Genomic DNA, 14,443 nt, shown 5'->3' with positions numbered 1-14,443 from the left:
AACACTACTTTTTCCCCGCTAGGTTGCTGCCTATTAAGCTTTTTTTTCGCATGCAGATGGATTGCAATGCACTTAAATGCGGGTTCATGAATGTTGAAATGGAGCCCTTTCGCTGTCCAATGAGACACGATCTAAGCCTTTTTTATTGCAGTGTGTGTGTCGGGGGGGGGGGGGAGATACGCGGTACTTTCTGGTCAATCCAGTGAGGTGTGGGAGCCATGTTGTGCTGTGTAACAAGGAGTTTTATTTGTTGTGATGATGAAGATTGTTGCTGGGATGACTGGGAGGACATGGGGCGTGTGTGTGGGGAGGGATAGAGAGAGAGCGAGAAAGAGTAAAAAAAACAGAATGTACGACAAGGTTTTAAATCTCCAGAAACGAGAGGACGTCTACAACGCGGAGAGAGGGAAAGAGGGAGAGAGAGAATAAGAATTCTGCTTTGTACAACTCACGAGTGACTCAAGGTGACCTGACAAGTTCCCCAAGAACATAGCACCGAAGACGGATGAGAGAGACAGAGAGAGATCAGCACACATGAATCTTAAGACATATATAATATTTGGATCGACACCTAAGGTAACCATCCTTATATACTTGTCATTATCATCCCCAACCCTCCATTCCAATCTCAGGACAGTCATCCCACGGGTTAAGTAACTAAATCGTTTCATATCCAGTTAGAATTCTGCTCACCACGTCGCCACTGCCCATATATATGTTTAGAAGCAATGCAAACTTTTTGATGTTCCAAAACTCGCTGCTATGTCGTGAGTGGTAAATATAGGAGACGAGCAACAGGTTGCGATACAGACTGTAAATAGATTGGATTTAATAATCTATAACAATACCTCCCTCCCAAAAAATGACACTTTCAGTTTATTTCAAACAAGTTTCGAGGTGTCAGATCTTAACTTTAAGTTGAATGTGTTCTCATGAGCATCGAGGCGGCTCATTAACCTTCCTGTATAATTGAACTGCTTTGCACCCTTAACCTCACCAAAGTGAGTGAGATATATCTGAGAGAGAGAGAGAGAGAGAGGCCATAAGGGAAAACTCGACTTTTCCTACATTGAGTAAGGATTTCAGAAAGAATTCGCACAAAGTAACTACTGTAATGACTGTTGGGAGACTTTTCATTGAACAGACACCAAATGAGGAAATGCGTTTCCCAATTTGAAATGATATCCCATTTTACAACACTATCAAATACTGCACTTTTTTGGTTTGTTAACTCCTTAGAAGAGAAAATGTGCAAATAGGATAAATGTTCCGATCTTACTTTTAATATATATTTCTTGTAATTCGGTTTCTCTTCGGGGTAAATGATGATTCATTTTGTAAATATACTCTATAAATAGTCTGAAACTATTAATTCAAAATTTAAATTTTCTGTTCAATCCCATCATAACGAATATAATGATAATCCTTATATTTGATATAGCGCCTTATCAAGTCGTTGAGACGCCTGAAAGCGCTTCACAGAATATTACTGTAAAATGAATTGACTATATATTTTGTGGGCGAAATATAGAATAGATTTACATCTGAATAGCACTTACCAGTAATTTCACAAATGCTCATATATTTTTGCTTTACTTTTTAATATTTAAACACTTGACGAATCATCCACCCGTTATTGATATTGTCCTCATTGAATTTGGTCAAATATGTATTTGGAAAATCTTTTGGTCGCAGAAGCGAAGAGTAATATAGAATGCATCGACATTAAATTCGGTCAATCGTGTCTGTGCTACGTGTAGTTAGCAATTGTGCACTAAGGCTTCTAAGTGAATCTATTAAGGAAAAAAAATGACCAGTTTGGAGAATGGGGTTGAAATTGGAACCTCTCTTTCAAGGGAAATAGGGACAAATTGTGACATTAAACTGTGTGTGTGTGTGTGTGTTGGGAGGGGTGGGTGTGTGGGAGGTGGGGGTGTAGTGTGGTGGTGGGGGGAGAACCCTATTCACAGGGCAGATCAGTGTCATTCCTCGGCTCAGAGATTCGATTCACAACCGCTTCTGAAAGCAAATGTGTTGAGCCGTCAAAGCCTTCAGAGTTGAATGCAAGAGACCTCTGTGCCAAACCTTCCTGCGAACTCATTAGGCGCTGAACTTCTATGGTTCGAAAACAAACACAGCGCCCAGTTTCCTCGCTGTCTAACCCAGTCTGAACTTTTGCAATGAAATATATATATATATATGTGTGTGTGTGTAGCACTTCGCTATCAAATCATGGAATTGGGGGAAGAGGAGAGACAAAGTGGCCAAAAAAACAAGTCCTTTCTACGTATGTTTTTTTTTAAATGAATTTACTCCGCCCTATAATTTGATTTTCAGTAAGATATTACCGAACAAAATAGCTTTGCTTCCCGCCCTGTGTGGATATCTGCCTATACAATATTGACATCGTCTCCTGGGAGAGAGGAACATTCCAGAACACAGAATTTAGCCACTTCTTAAACAAGCCTTATTTTTTTTTAAGACGATTTTTTGTGAGTTCTTTTTATAAGAAACTGCTTACGCTGAGCAAATTGACGTCCACGTGAAACAATAATAACCTTTAAATTTGATATAACGCCTTATCACGTCGTTCAAATGTCTCAAAGCTTCACAGAATATATTGTAAAGTGGAGTGACTATTTTGTGGGTGAAACGTGGTTAAGTCTAAATAGACTTATTTAGACTTGTAGACTCAATTTGACATATGACAAAAAAAAGCAAGGATTATTATTATTATTGCAGTCCATACCGGAACATAAAGTTAAAGAACTGGCATTGAATCATAATCAGAAATTGTTTGGGGACAAATAGAGACAATATATATTTATTGGCTTCTGTTTAATGCACCTTCATACACACCCATTTCCCTTAACCCTTTTCTATTGCTCCGGAGTCTCATTTATTTCACATCCATGATGTTGTTCACATTTTGCTATATATATACACATACATACACACATATACACACACTGCGGTGGATAGATTTTTGCTAGGTCGGGGTATCAAGGTATATGGAGCAAAGGCTGGTAATTGGATTTGAGGTACAGATTAGCCTTAATCTAATAGAATGGCGGAACAGGCTCGAGGGGCTGAATGGCCTACTCATGTTCACATGTTCCTATACATATTAATGGATATAATACTGTTCACTTTTGCCACAATGGAACAATTTAATCTACAATATCAGGGACTCATTGAAATCAGCGATAGTGAACACTGCTTCCCTTACATTCACCCACATTCTCCCATTTCCTGCCAATTAGCTCCATAACAAGGCAATAGAAATATTGTTAATATAGAAATTAGAGCCGAAGGAGCTCATTTGGCACATGAAGTCTACAATGATGGGAGCTTCCCATTCCAACCCCATTCCCCTGCACTTTCCTCATTCTGTCTGTGCTATTGCGAGTTCCCCACTGGAGCCATCTATTCTAACCAATTCCACTGCTCTGTCTCATGTTTAATACCTCCTATAATCACCTGATATGGTCACATGTAATTACTGATCTTGGGAATTCAGTCAGTTCAGGGCAATAGAGAATTGGTTCTTTATCATATTCTTTTGGACAGCCATGTGTCTGACACATGTGGAAATCCATCACCCTCTTTAAGAGTATCCAAACCAAACTGAGAATTCTATGCATCCCACCCATGCAGGGAAATTCCAGAGACAGATTGTTGGAATAGAAAGGGCACTCTCTGATTCCCTAATAAGCGTCCTGCTTATTAGGCGCAGGTTGGCAAGAGCCAAGGGGGACCCCCATAGTGTGCGTGGGGGTAACTGCTGACCAAGTAAAACTGCATTGATATTGCTGTCTGGCAAGCTTTCCCGCTGCTTGTCCAGCTAGGATTATCCTGTCCATTAGGGGTTGGCTTGTCGGGCTACCAGGAGCTGAGTGCGATGACTCCCTGCCCCCAGTCTTTCCCAACCCAACGTGGGGAGTCTTTGCATCCAATTCAAGGAGATGGAATGGAGTGAGGCTTGTCTGAGGGACTGCAGTTCAGAATCCAACATGAATCCATCTAGGCAGATCAATCAATGTTATATTGAACCTCAATTTTCAGTGCAGAAATTCATATAAATCGGGACCTGACCGGTGTGGGAAATGGAAACAACCCCAGAAATTCCACAGTAGTAAGGTTTAAGTTAATGTACAATAATAAGATGGTGTGGCATTCAATCCAACATGTAATAATAATGATGATAATAATAATTCTTGCATTTAACATAGCGCCTAATCATGTCATTAAGATGTCTCAAAGTGCTTCATAGGATAAGAAATTTATTTAACGGTAAAGGGAATGGACTGTGTATTTTGTGGGAGAAAGGCGGCAGGGTCCCACAGACAGTTGTGGATTGAGTGACCAAATTATTATTATTATCATTTTACCTGGGCCTGTTGGATGGAACAATGAGCTTTGCTCTGTGTCTAACATTGTACCTTACCTCACCTGCATACAGAGAGCTTATGATCTTATATTTCGAACGCCCTCATACTCACTCTGGACAACCAACAAACTAAATATTGACTTTTTAAAAAATAATAACATATTGATACAAGCTTCTGAATAGGCCAGTTATTTTTTGTAGAAAGCTTCCAGGTCACATATAGAAGAGTTGCGAAGATACTTTTTTTTTAACACTGATTTTGCTTTGTAATTGTTATTTACAATCTATCTCTGGGATTTCCATGTGTAGGTGGGATGCGTGGAATCCTCAGTTGGGTTTGGATACTCTTAAGCAGGGTGATGGGTTTCCGCATGTGTCAGACACCCATCTGATCATACTTGTGTGTGCGTTTATATATATATAGAGATATATATAACATTTTTTTCAGAATAATAGTACGTTTTTATGTGTAGACAAATGTTATATTACCATCCCAAGGCACCAGGAACTAACATATTCCTAATTTTATGTGAATGGAGGCGGCACCTTCAATCTATTCATGAAAGAGTGCAAATTGATTGTGACTCGTGCACAAATGTAGCGCTGAAACAGCAGTGAAGGTCTGTGTGTGATGTGATCATCTTGGAATATTTGTTAACACGCACAGTCTTTTGTCCTTCCTCCCACCGGGATGGGAGTATTTGCTGCGTGTGCAGAAAAACAAAACAGCGCACAGAATGGACCACTCACTGTGCAGAAGTGCTGAGCTGTGCTCTGCTGTGCACATGTTTTCCATTTTTTTTAAATCCAAAAAGGAGAAGACACCAGAGGCATGTTTCTGGGAGAAATCAACACCTCTGCGCACAGCTGGGACCCCCAGATCATGTGGGAGGATACATCTCCTCCCCCGCACCCCCCCCAAATAAACCCACCGTTTTACCATAGAGTAACTGCTGACCTGTTTAGAGACTATATACCAGTAGTGTCTGCTTATGTACATCCAACACCAATGTACTGGTGTAACGATTCTTAAAGGCTAACCTTTCTTATCTTATTTGATGCAAATGTAATAATAATACTTGCATTTGATGTAGCGCTTTATTAAAACGCTTCAAAGTGCTTCACAGAATACACTGCAAAGTGGATTGACTTTGTATTTCGTGGGCGAAATACATTTTTTTTTTGTATTTCATACATAGATTTTTGTGAAATGGATTCATTAAGCTTTCAAATGTTTCACCAGGTGGGGGAGTTGAATTGGAACGATGCTAAAAGGGTGGGAATGCAAATCGAATTTCAATGCTCACAGAAATAGGTTGGGGGTGGGGTGGGGGGGAAGAGAGGAAATCTGCACTTTTGTATTTGTGAAAAAAAACTCTATTATGCAACACCCCAGAAAGGGTCATAAGCGCTTTGGGACGCTACACTGCGCGAGGGGAGCTATATACATGTAAGTAACAATTGTTGGTGTTGGTTTTCATATATCGGCCCCTTTAAATAGATGATTCGAGCGAAATGATCTGCTTTTATTGTCCCTGCTCTGCCGAGGTATAGCTCAGTGCAGATACAGCGACTACCTGCAGGTGAGGTAAGCAAAATGTAAGTGTGTAAAATGTAAGATGAAAGAATCCGAAACGCTCTTAAATCCAGTCTTAATTTGGAAGTCAGATTTTGTTTAAAAAAAAAGCGGATTTCAAATTAAGACTGAATTGATGAATTTTCCACAATCATGTGGCCCTAAATCTAAGCGGAATCTAGCCCTAGAGTCAATACCGAATTGGGGGGATATTGCGACTATTTTATACCGAACATCCAACGCCGAGCAACATTTAGTGTCCCCCACCAAAAAAAATCAGTTTGAGTCTTTGCTTTAAAATGCTCATTTGCTGTCAGGGATATTATCGAGACACTATAAAGAGAACAGGTAGAAAGCCGCTGTACAGAGGAAAGACGAACCCGATTCTAAAGCTATTAACACTAATCAATACGATTGAAACAGACAGAGAACACTGGACATAACAAAAAGGTTTCATTATCTCCGGGACATTCACTGCAGAAGTTGTTGTCAAAACAGGAAGTGCCAATTTTGCATCTTGGTTTGCAATCCACTTCCTTTTGAGGTATAGCTTTCTGTCTGTCCCTCTCCCTCCCTCCCTCCCTCCCTCCCTCCCTTCCCTGGCTTTGTGCTACAGAGCTCTGTCTCTCACCCCTCACTCATATTCTCCTTCATTTGTCTTTCTGAGTGTCTACCTCCCTGTCCCCAGAGTATAAAAAGCACTTTACTGATGTCCAACAAACTTCACAAAGAAATGCCTGTCATCACAAGTTGGTTTCCTCGGGGTTTCAATTATTTTGATGTTGAAATGTTTCGTCGACATGTGAAGGGTTAAAACAAGCCACAATGAACTGGAAGCGGTGTTGAAATCCACTTCAGACTCCCACGAGTATTAACATCCTCCATTGTGGTTTCTGCCTTCACATCAGCCTTGCACAAAATATCATTTACCTTGGGAGGACCACATCTCAGGCTAGAAAACCTACTTGCACGCGTGCAACAGAAATGGAAATTTCGCTCGAATAGCCTGACGTTAAACTGTATTACACTGAAATACAACCGTTTCCTAAAATCAGCATAATTTAATAATTAATGGCAACAAATGTCATGTACTTTATCCCTGCATCGATGTCACCTGATGCTTTGGAAAGGGGAGCATTCTACAACAACCAGTCCAGGAGCCAATCCCATTCCGACGACTTGCCCTGAGGTTGTCGGTGATTGTGTGTGTGTATGTGGTTGAGTGTGTTCATCTGGGTATATCAGTACCTTGTGGTAGGTAATGTGATGCGTGTCTGAATCAGTGTCTGAGTCAGTGTGAGTATATCTGTGTGGGAATAGCAGTCTGTTGAATGCATATGTGTGTTTTTATATGTATGGGAGGATAGGAGATTAATATCTTAAATCTGTTTCAGCTTCATTGGAAATAAAGGTCACTGTACAGCAAAAGCCATGGAAATATCACACAGGAAAATACCTCTTCACACAGAAAAGTTGTTATTGAACTGCAATAACCTTAGCCTTAGCCCCCGGTGTGACAATCTGCCAACAGGATTGTAATAATCATCTCTCATACAATGCATCTTAAATCTACTGCTCAGATTACATGTTAGCATGAATTCCAATACATCTAGATGAAGCATAATAATAGTAATAATCCCCACATTTGATATGGCGCATCTTTACGTGGTTGAGACAACTCAAAGCGCTTCACAAGATATCGTAAAGTGAATTGACTGTTATTTGTGGGTGAAACGCAGCAGCCAATTGCATACAGCAGTGTCCCACAAACAATCGTGGATTGAGTGACCAAATTATTTTTTTAAGGGATTATTACCCCCAAAAACCCATTTGATTAAAAACTGGGTTCCTACTTACTGCTCGGTAAACAGAGGTGTGTGAAGTAAGGAAATTTGCCTAAGATTTCGCCCCATCCAGGTCCACTCGTTTTTACTGTGGTCATGAAAATCTGTGTTCAAGTTGGCCTTAAAGCCCTCACAATTGGAGAAGCCCACCACTCTAGTTTATACATGAATCCAGATCCCAGAGTTGGCAGTGAATGTCCTTCTTTCAAAGCGGATTGAATCCCCTATTCCATTGGCTTCACACACTTTCTTAGATTAAGGCCCATAGGAACATAGGAACAGGAGAAGGCCGTTCAGCCCTTTGATCCTGTTCCGCCATTTCATTAGATCATGGCTGATCTGTGCCTGAACTACAACAAGTACAACAACAAAATTACATTTGTATAGTGCCTTTCATGTCAGGAGGACGTCCCAACTAATCCTTACAATAACTCAATTTTACAAATTGGGTACATTTCGGCTGGTGCTGCTCTGTATTGGAATTATCTAATCTAATCCAATGTCCCTGCTCTTTCCTGTAGTCTAATAATGTATCTACATTTTAAAAAACACAGACAATCTTTAAGCTCACTTTAAATGTTGTTTATCCACTCGACTAGGATTAGTTGTAAGCATGAATACAAATCCTGTCAATGTTTTGGTCAAGGTGGTTGGAGTTACAGATGGGATAATTTGCTTGCTTGCTTACTTGATGAACCGTAAAATAAACTAACGCTGAACAGGCATCTCACCTCTACAAAACACGGCTAACGTTTAGGGTGTTTGCTGGACAGGTCGTATCTTTGACGTAGCGTTCAGAACATGTCTACAACACCACGCCTCATTGATGAGCCAGACTGACTGGTCAACCATGAACAGTGTCTAGGATTACCACAGAGCAGCCTGGGTTCTCCAGCTGTGTCTACTCAGAGATAGCTCGACCCCAGGAAAGACCTCCCTCAAGGAGCAAAGATAGAGAGATAAATAGATAATAGAGACATTTTATCCCAGAGGGATTAAAATCCTAAACTTTCAAGGGTCCCAGGTCCCCTGCTCAATCAACTGGCCAATGATATGAAATGCCTCTTTGTTGTTTATGATTAAGGATTAAGCTTCACCCAAGGGTAGGGAATTTTTTTTTACTAAAACTATATTCAGTTATATTATTCATATTGGGGATATACTCTGTACCCCCGAAGACGGGTGATTGATTCCACATTTCAGTTTAAATACTACTGCGCTCTCTTTTATCTTTTAAAAAGGAGCAAGACTTTTCTTTTAATGTCGAGCCACATTACTAATTGTTGACGGTTCTATTCAGTTGATCGAATGGGCCCAATCTCTGTGATGATGCACCCGTGATATCAAGACATCTCTGGTAAAAAAAAACAAGCGCCATCTTGTCAACGGAAGGCATCACCAAACTCCCAGGTACGTACGTAATTTCACAAGATTCTGGACTGCATGGGGTTCTGTTGATAAATCTGAAATGCGCAAGGATTTCACCAGATTTGTCAATAATATAATAATCCTATGCATTTGATAGAGCGCCTTTGAGACGTCTCAAAGCGCTTCGCTGTAAAGTGTATATTTTGTACATTTTGTGGGCAATTTCAGCTTATGAGATGATCTCACTCTCTCCCCACCTCCCCCGATCCAGCCCCCACCACCCATAATGAAATGGGCGACCCAGTCATTACCCCCCCACACCCTCCGCCCCCCATTCTAAGATCGTGTTAATTTTTCATGTAAAACCAGAGTTAATAGCGATCATGTTGCCAGTCACCGGGAATTAACGGGGCTTTTGAAATAATATGAAGGGCGCGGAGTGGTGCAGACTGATCCTACAGCTGTGACAAGAAGTTCAAAACCGTTCTGTCAGCCAAGACTGTAGGAGCTGTCAACGTTTCATATTTTTGGTTGCAAACTCTCTCCAGGACTGAAAGAGCAGATCGCTGCATGTGACATTTTCTTCCTGGGGGGAAATTCGCAAAGTGCAGCCCGCAGCGAAATTTTGACAACCTTAACAACGCATTTGCCAAGACAGAGCGAGAGGAGGGAGGGAGGGAGGGAGGGAGGGGGAGAGGGGGGGAAGGAGGGGGTGGGAGTGGGGGGGTTAAAAAAAACAGCAGCAGCAGAAATCATGATACACAGATTCCTACAAAAGGAGCAGACGGATAAGGCTGGACTGATGCTTGAAGTTCCCACAACCTCCCCCCCCACTCCACTCCCTCAGATACCCACACAAACACACGTCAACTTGCGCTATTGGCATCTGCGAATAGGTTGAAAGACGGGGGGGGGGGGGGGAGACACTGGGGACCTTTTTTTAGAACGAAGAAAAGCACTTTATTGATCACAAAAGGCAGATTATCAGATTACCCAGACCACTACACTTAAAATTACCCACCACTGAAGGATTTCCCCCGCAGTATTTTTCTTGGGTCTTTTTACTGAAAGGTGGGCGCTTATAATATTCCTTACCTGTGTTGCTCCTACCTTCAGCCCGGCTCCTCCTTCCATTACAGGATCAATCTTCTGTTGAAATGGTCGCCTCACCTGGGCCGGTAAAGGAAGCTTTTGATGAGAGAGCCTCGGGGATAAGGTAACCCGACACTGGGGAGTATCTGAATAGAGTTACATTCAAGACCTTTACACACAACATGGGCTACAGTAATTGTACCAATTCCCTTGTTATTGGGAGGAAAAGCAGCTGACAGACTGACTACCAACCACCCCATACCTTCTCCGCTTTGATAAAAGTCTAGCCATCCCACCCTTACATTTCCATTTATCAGCCAGACTTCAAATGCCCTTACCTTTAACAATTTTCGCAATCTATTGTGTTTAAAGACTGTATCGATCTTACAGTTACTCTACATACTTTGGGTCAAATAAATCCTGTCCGTCTTGTAAGTCTGTGTGTAAAGATTTCATTGGCGAAGGATACAGTCTTGTCAAAGTGCCACGAGAACTGCTGAAACCGGTTACAAGTCATCAATTGGAATCGATAAAGGATTTCCCCCCATTAGGCTTCGGGATTGAGCTAAATGGACACGTTTCTCGCTCTCATTTCCCCCTATCGGCAGTCAGTCAAAGGGAAAGTCTCTCAGTCACTCATTTGAGTAACTAAAGTTTAATCACCAGTAGCAGTTAATAACCAGTAAGAGTTTGGTAAAACTCGCCCTTGCATCTTATATTGCCAGCACTCCCGCCTGTTAGCTCAACTATTTTTGTTTGCATTTAATCGTGGAAACTGCCCTGTTCGCTTGTGCAACCAATTAAAATGCGCTAACTTGAATGGTTCGCAAGCGTGTGGCAAGTCGCTTAGCAACTGAGAGAATTTTGTATGCGGTTCTTCAGTTGGGAGAGAGAGCCCTCGTGTTCCTGTCCATGGCGATTCGCAGTGAGTTTCAGAGAATATTGTTTTATTGCACATAATACGCAGAGACACCATCCGTATCTGTGCCCTCAACCTCCTTGCAGTACAATTTAACCAACTTTTGAGAGGTTTTTGCCGAATTTGTTGTACAAAGTTGCTGATGATAATTTGCTAATGATAAACAGTTGCAGGTGGGTAACCGTGGTAAGCACTAGTATTATTACTAGTATTATTATATTATTATTGGGTGCAAGTCTGGCGTTGTCGTGGGATGGACAGTTTGCTAATCCCAATTTTCATGGAATTGATGAGTTTGGATGAAACGAGGTAACAGTGCACAAGACATCAGGGTTCACATTCTCAGATTACCCAAATAATCTGGTATATGAACGTTACAATGCGATGAGGACAGGAGACTGATTTAAGTTTGTTTCAAATGGCCTCTTATTCCTACAGAAACCCTCTCCGTCCCCCTCACCCGAGTGATGTGAGGCGATGCACCCAACCAGAGAGACTTTGCTTTGCAAGTATGGTTGTGTTGTGCGCCTTGGGATGTCCTCCCGACGTGAAATGCGCACTGCAAATGTAATTTGTTGTGTATTTACAGAAATGTGAACATATTCTGCAGGCCAAGGTGAATTAAGAAGAAGCTTTTAAATCGTTCTGGAAACGGTTTCATCGTCCGTTCTGGTATTTACTGGAACCTCCGTTTGTCGAGTGCAAATGGCCTGGATACCGACGTGGGAAGAGATGTGGGGAAATTCACAGAGGTGTGTGTGTGAGAGAGAGAGAGAGAGAGAGGGGGGGCGGGGGTAGTATTCACGTTATTACACAATTCACGACTACAGTAATGTTGATGTCCTGAAATCTCCCATATCAGCTTTCTCTATCCAGTTCAGAATTTCATAATATCTTTCAATAATCTTTGCATATTTGATACAATTCTTATAACATGGATACGGATCAAAGTATCTCAATCTCAGTGCTGCATCCCATGTCCCATTACTTAAGGGGGGGGGGGGGAGAGATATAACAAAACCTAGAGTGCGCAACGGGATGGGGAGATTGACTAGGTAATGGAAGTTAAGGGTGTGTGACTAATGAACAGTTGGGGGAGTATAGGTGGCTCTCTCACATGTTTAAGACTAAATTCCATTATTCAGTATTTCATTATTACTCTGATGAAATATTCCGACGCTATCGGATAAGAAATCGATACATAATATAATAATTAATAATATTCCGTGCATCTGGTGTACAGTACAGTGATAACTGGTGATAAACACAGCAAACTCGAGTTGGGTTACAGAGGAATTAGAAACTTAAGAATTGTCAGTGAGTTAGCGTTTAACTTGACTGACTGACTGCCCACGGTGACTGGTGGTTCCAGACTAGCAACTGGCTGCAGTGAGGTTGATTTCTGGTCTGAATGATACAGGGTTCAGACACAAACTACACAGGACAGTCCTAAACCTCTTTGACCACTAGATACCATGTCAGTGTTGGCGATTGTTCATTAAAATGATCTATCTGTCCTGTGAAGGGTTATTACAGGGCTGGGGGAGGTGGTATCGGCGCATTGGGTACCAATGAGTTGTCTCACTCTCACCCCAAATACTCATTGGGGTGGGTATGAACACCTGTGTAAATTATACACATATATATGTTAGTTTACCGCATAATATAGGGGTTTTCGCACTGTGGCTCAGCGGTGAGATTGCAGGATCCAGCAACATGGGAACATGGGAGCAGGAGGAGGTCATTCAGCCCCTCGAGCATGTTTCGCCTTTCCATTAGATCATGGCTGATCTGTACCTCGACTCCAATTATCCGCTATTGCCCCGAATCCCTTTGATATCCAGACCTAACAAACACCTATCCACCCCAGTCTTGGAAGATTTGAATGGATCCAACATCCATAGCATTTTGGGGGAGGGAGAGAGTTCAGGATTTCCTCTCCCTTTTGCGTGGAAAAAATGCTGCCTGATTTAATTTCCAAAGGGGTATCCCATACACTATCTGGTTGTTTAGAACATTTTGGGATGGTGTGGGGGAGGGAAGAGCGTTCGTGTTAGAAGGGAAACCCATGTTTGTAATGGGATCAGTGTTACTTTTTTAACATCTCGTCAGATTTCTTGAGCTTCAGAACATGATAACTGTAGTGTGGAATATTGAAGAACCGATGCAACAGCTGATGCTTAAATCTGATGCTTTCACCACGTTTTTAAGTGGATAATAAACCTTTTTCGCATTTTTGAAAAATCTTATTAATCATTCTCTTGTAATGTTGTTAAATGCGGAAGTCAACACACCGACGCCTCGCTGTTTGGGATGTCAGCCTCGCATTTTAGGTTTTCTTTGAATTGTAATTTTTGTTTCAATATTTTTAAAAAATCTAATTTGGAAAATGAAAAAAAAATGTTTTTTTTAAAAAACATATAAAACCAGGGCAAAACAAGTCGTTTGATTATTGCGCCAATTCGAATTAGCTTCTTAAAAAGAGAGAGGTGACGGAAATTTTAATTCCGGAATAAAAACGTATTTTTTTTCACGTTAATTCTGGCGCGCGGTTGAAATGATTTGCTGTAACTTTTTTTAAAAAAAATTAAATGCAGATCGGATTTGCACACCACCTTAAAACCAATGTCACTCGACGATAACAATGAACAAGTTTTAAAAACAATTGTTTCGAAATATATTTTTTTAAAAAACAAGATTTAAGGTCTTGACACTGGTGTGTGTGTTTTTTTAAAAAAAATAATGCTCCTCCCTTTCGGCTGCTGACAGTGCTCTGACAAAGCCGAGACTGAGATTCCCACAGCCTTTTTCTCACGTTCACCTCGAGAATCCGCAGACTCCAGTCCCCCCTCCACACTGGAGCCCATCCACCAAGCTCAATATGTCGAGAACAGCTGGCACCCGAGGAACTGGCTTCACTTACAGCCCTGAGAGTCAGCCATCCCTGGCTTTGCTGCGCGCCAGTCGGGCTCACTTGTCCAGCGCCCAATAGTGCTGTCTCTCCATCACAGATTGCACCCTTGTCAAAGCCACAGAGAGAGAGAGAGAAAGAGAGAAAGAGAAAAAAAAACACATCCTCACTGAGCCTCGTCATCTCGCCTGTCTCCCTTTTTTTTCTCCCCCCCCCCCCCCCCCCCCCCCCATCCATTCTTTCCCAGGCCCTCAACACTGATCAACTGCCTCGCCTCAATCTCCCAGTCTCCCCTTCCTCCTTCATTCATTCCCTGACCTTTCCAAACATTTGCATTGAAACT

The 14,443-nt window shown here is 41.7% G+C and overlaps 1 long non-coding RNA gene across 1 annotated transcript; it reads left to right on the top strand.

Annotated features, from left to right (window-relative positions):
* The first annotated feature begins 174 nt into the window (after positions 1-174).
* LOC103189316 lies at positions 175-11,816 on the top strand. The gene is made up of 4 exons (XR_489060.2): positions 175-576; positions 9,111-9,220; positions 10,318-10,394; positions 11,779-11,816. It is a non-coding gene; the product is annotated as an uncharacterized LOC103189316 (long non-coding RNA).
* Positions 11,817-14,443: the final 2,627 nt, after the last annotated feature.

This window comes from Callorhinchus milii, unplaced genomic scaffold (assembly GCF_018977255.1).
Source record: "Callorhinchus milii isolate IMCB2004 unplaced genomic scaffold, IMCB_Cmil_1.0 Scaffold27, whole genome shotgun sequence".
In the NCBI taxonomy this organism is placed as follows: Eukaryota; Metazoa; Chordata; class Chondrichthyes; order Chimaeriformes; family Callorhinchidae; genus Callorhinchus; species Callorhinchus milii.
The sequence above is the reverse complement of the archived record's forward strand: the minus strand, read 5'-3'. Positions and strand labels throughout refer to the sequence as shown.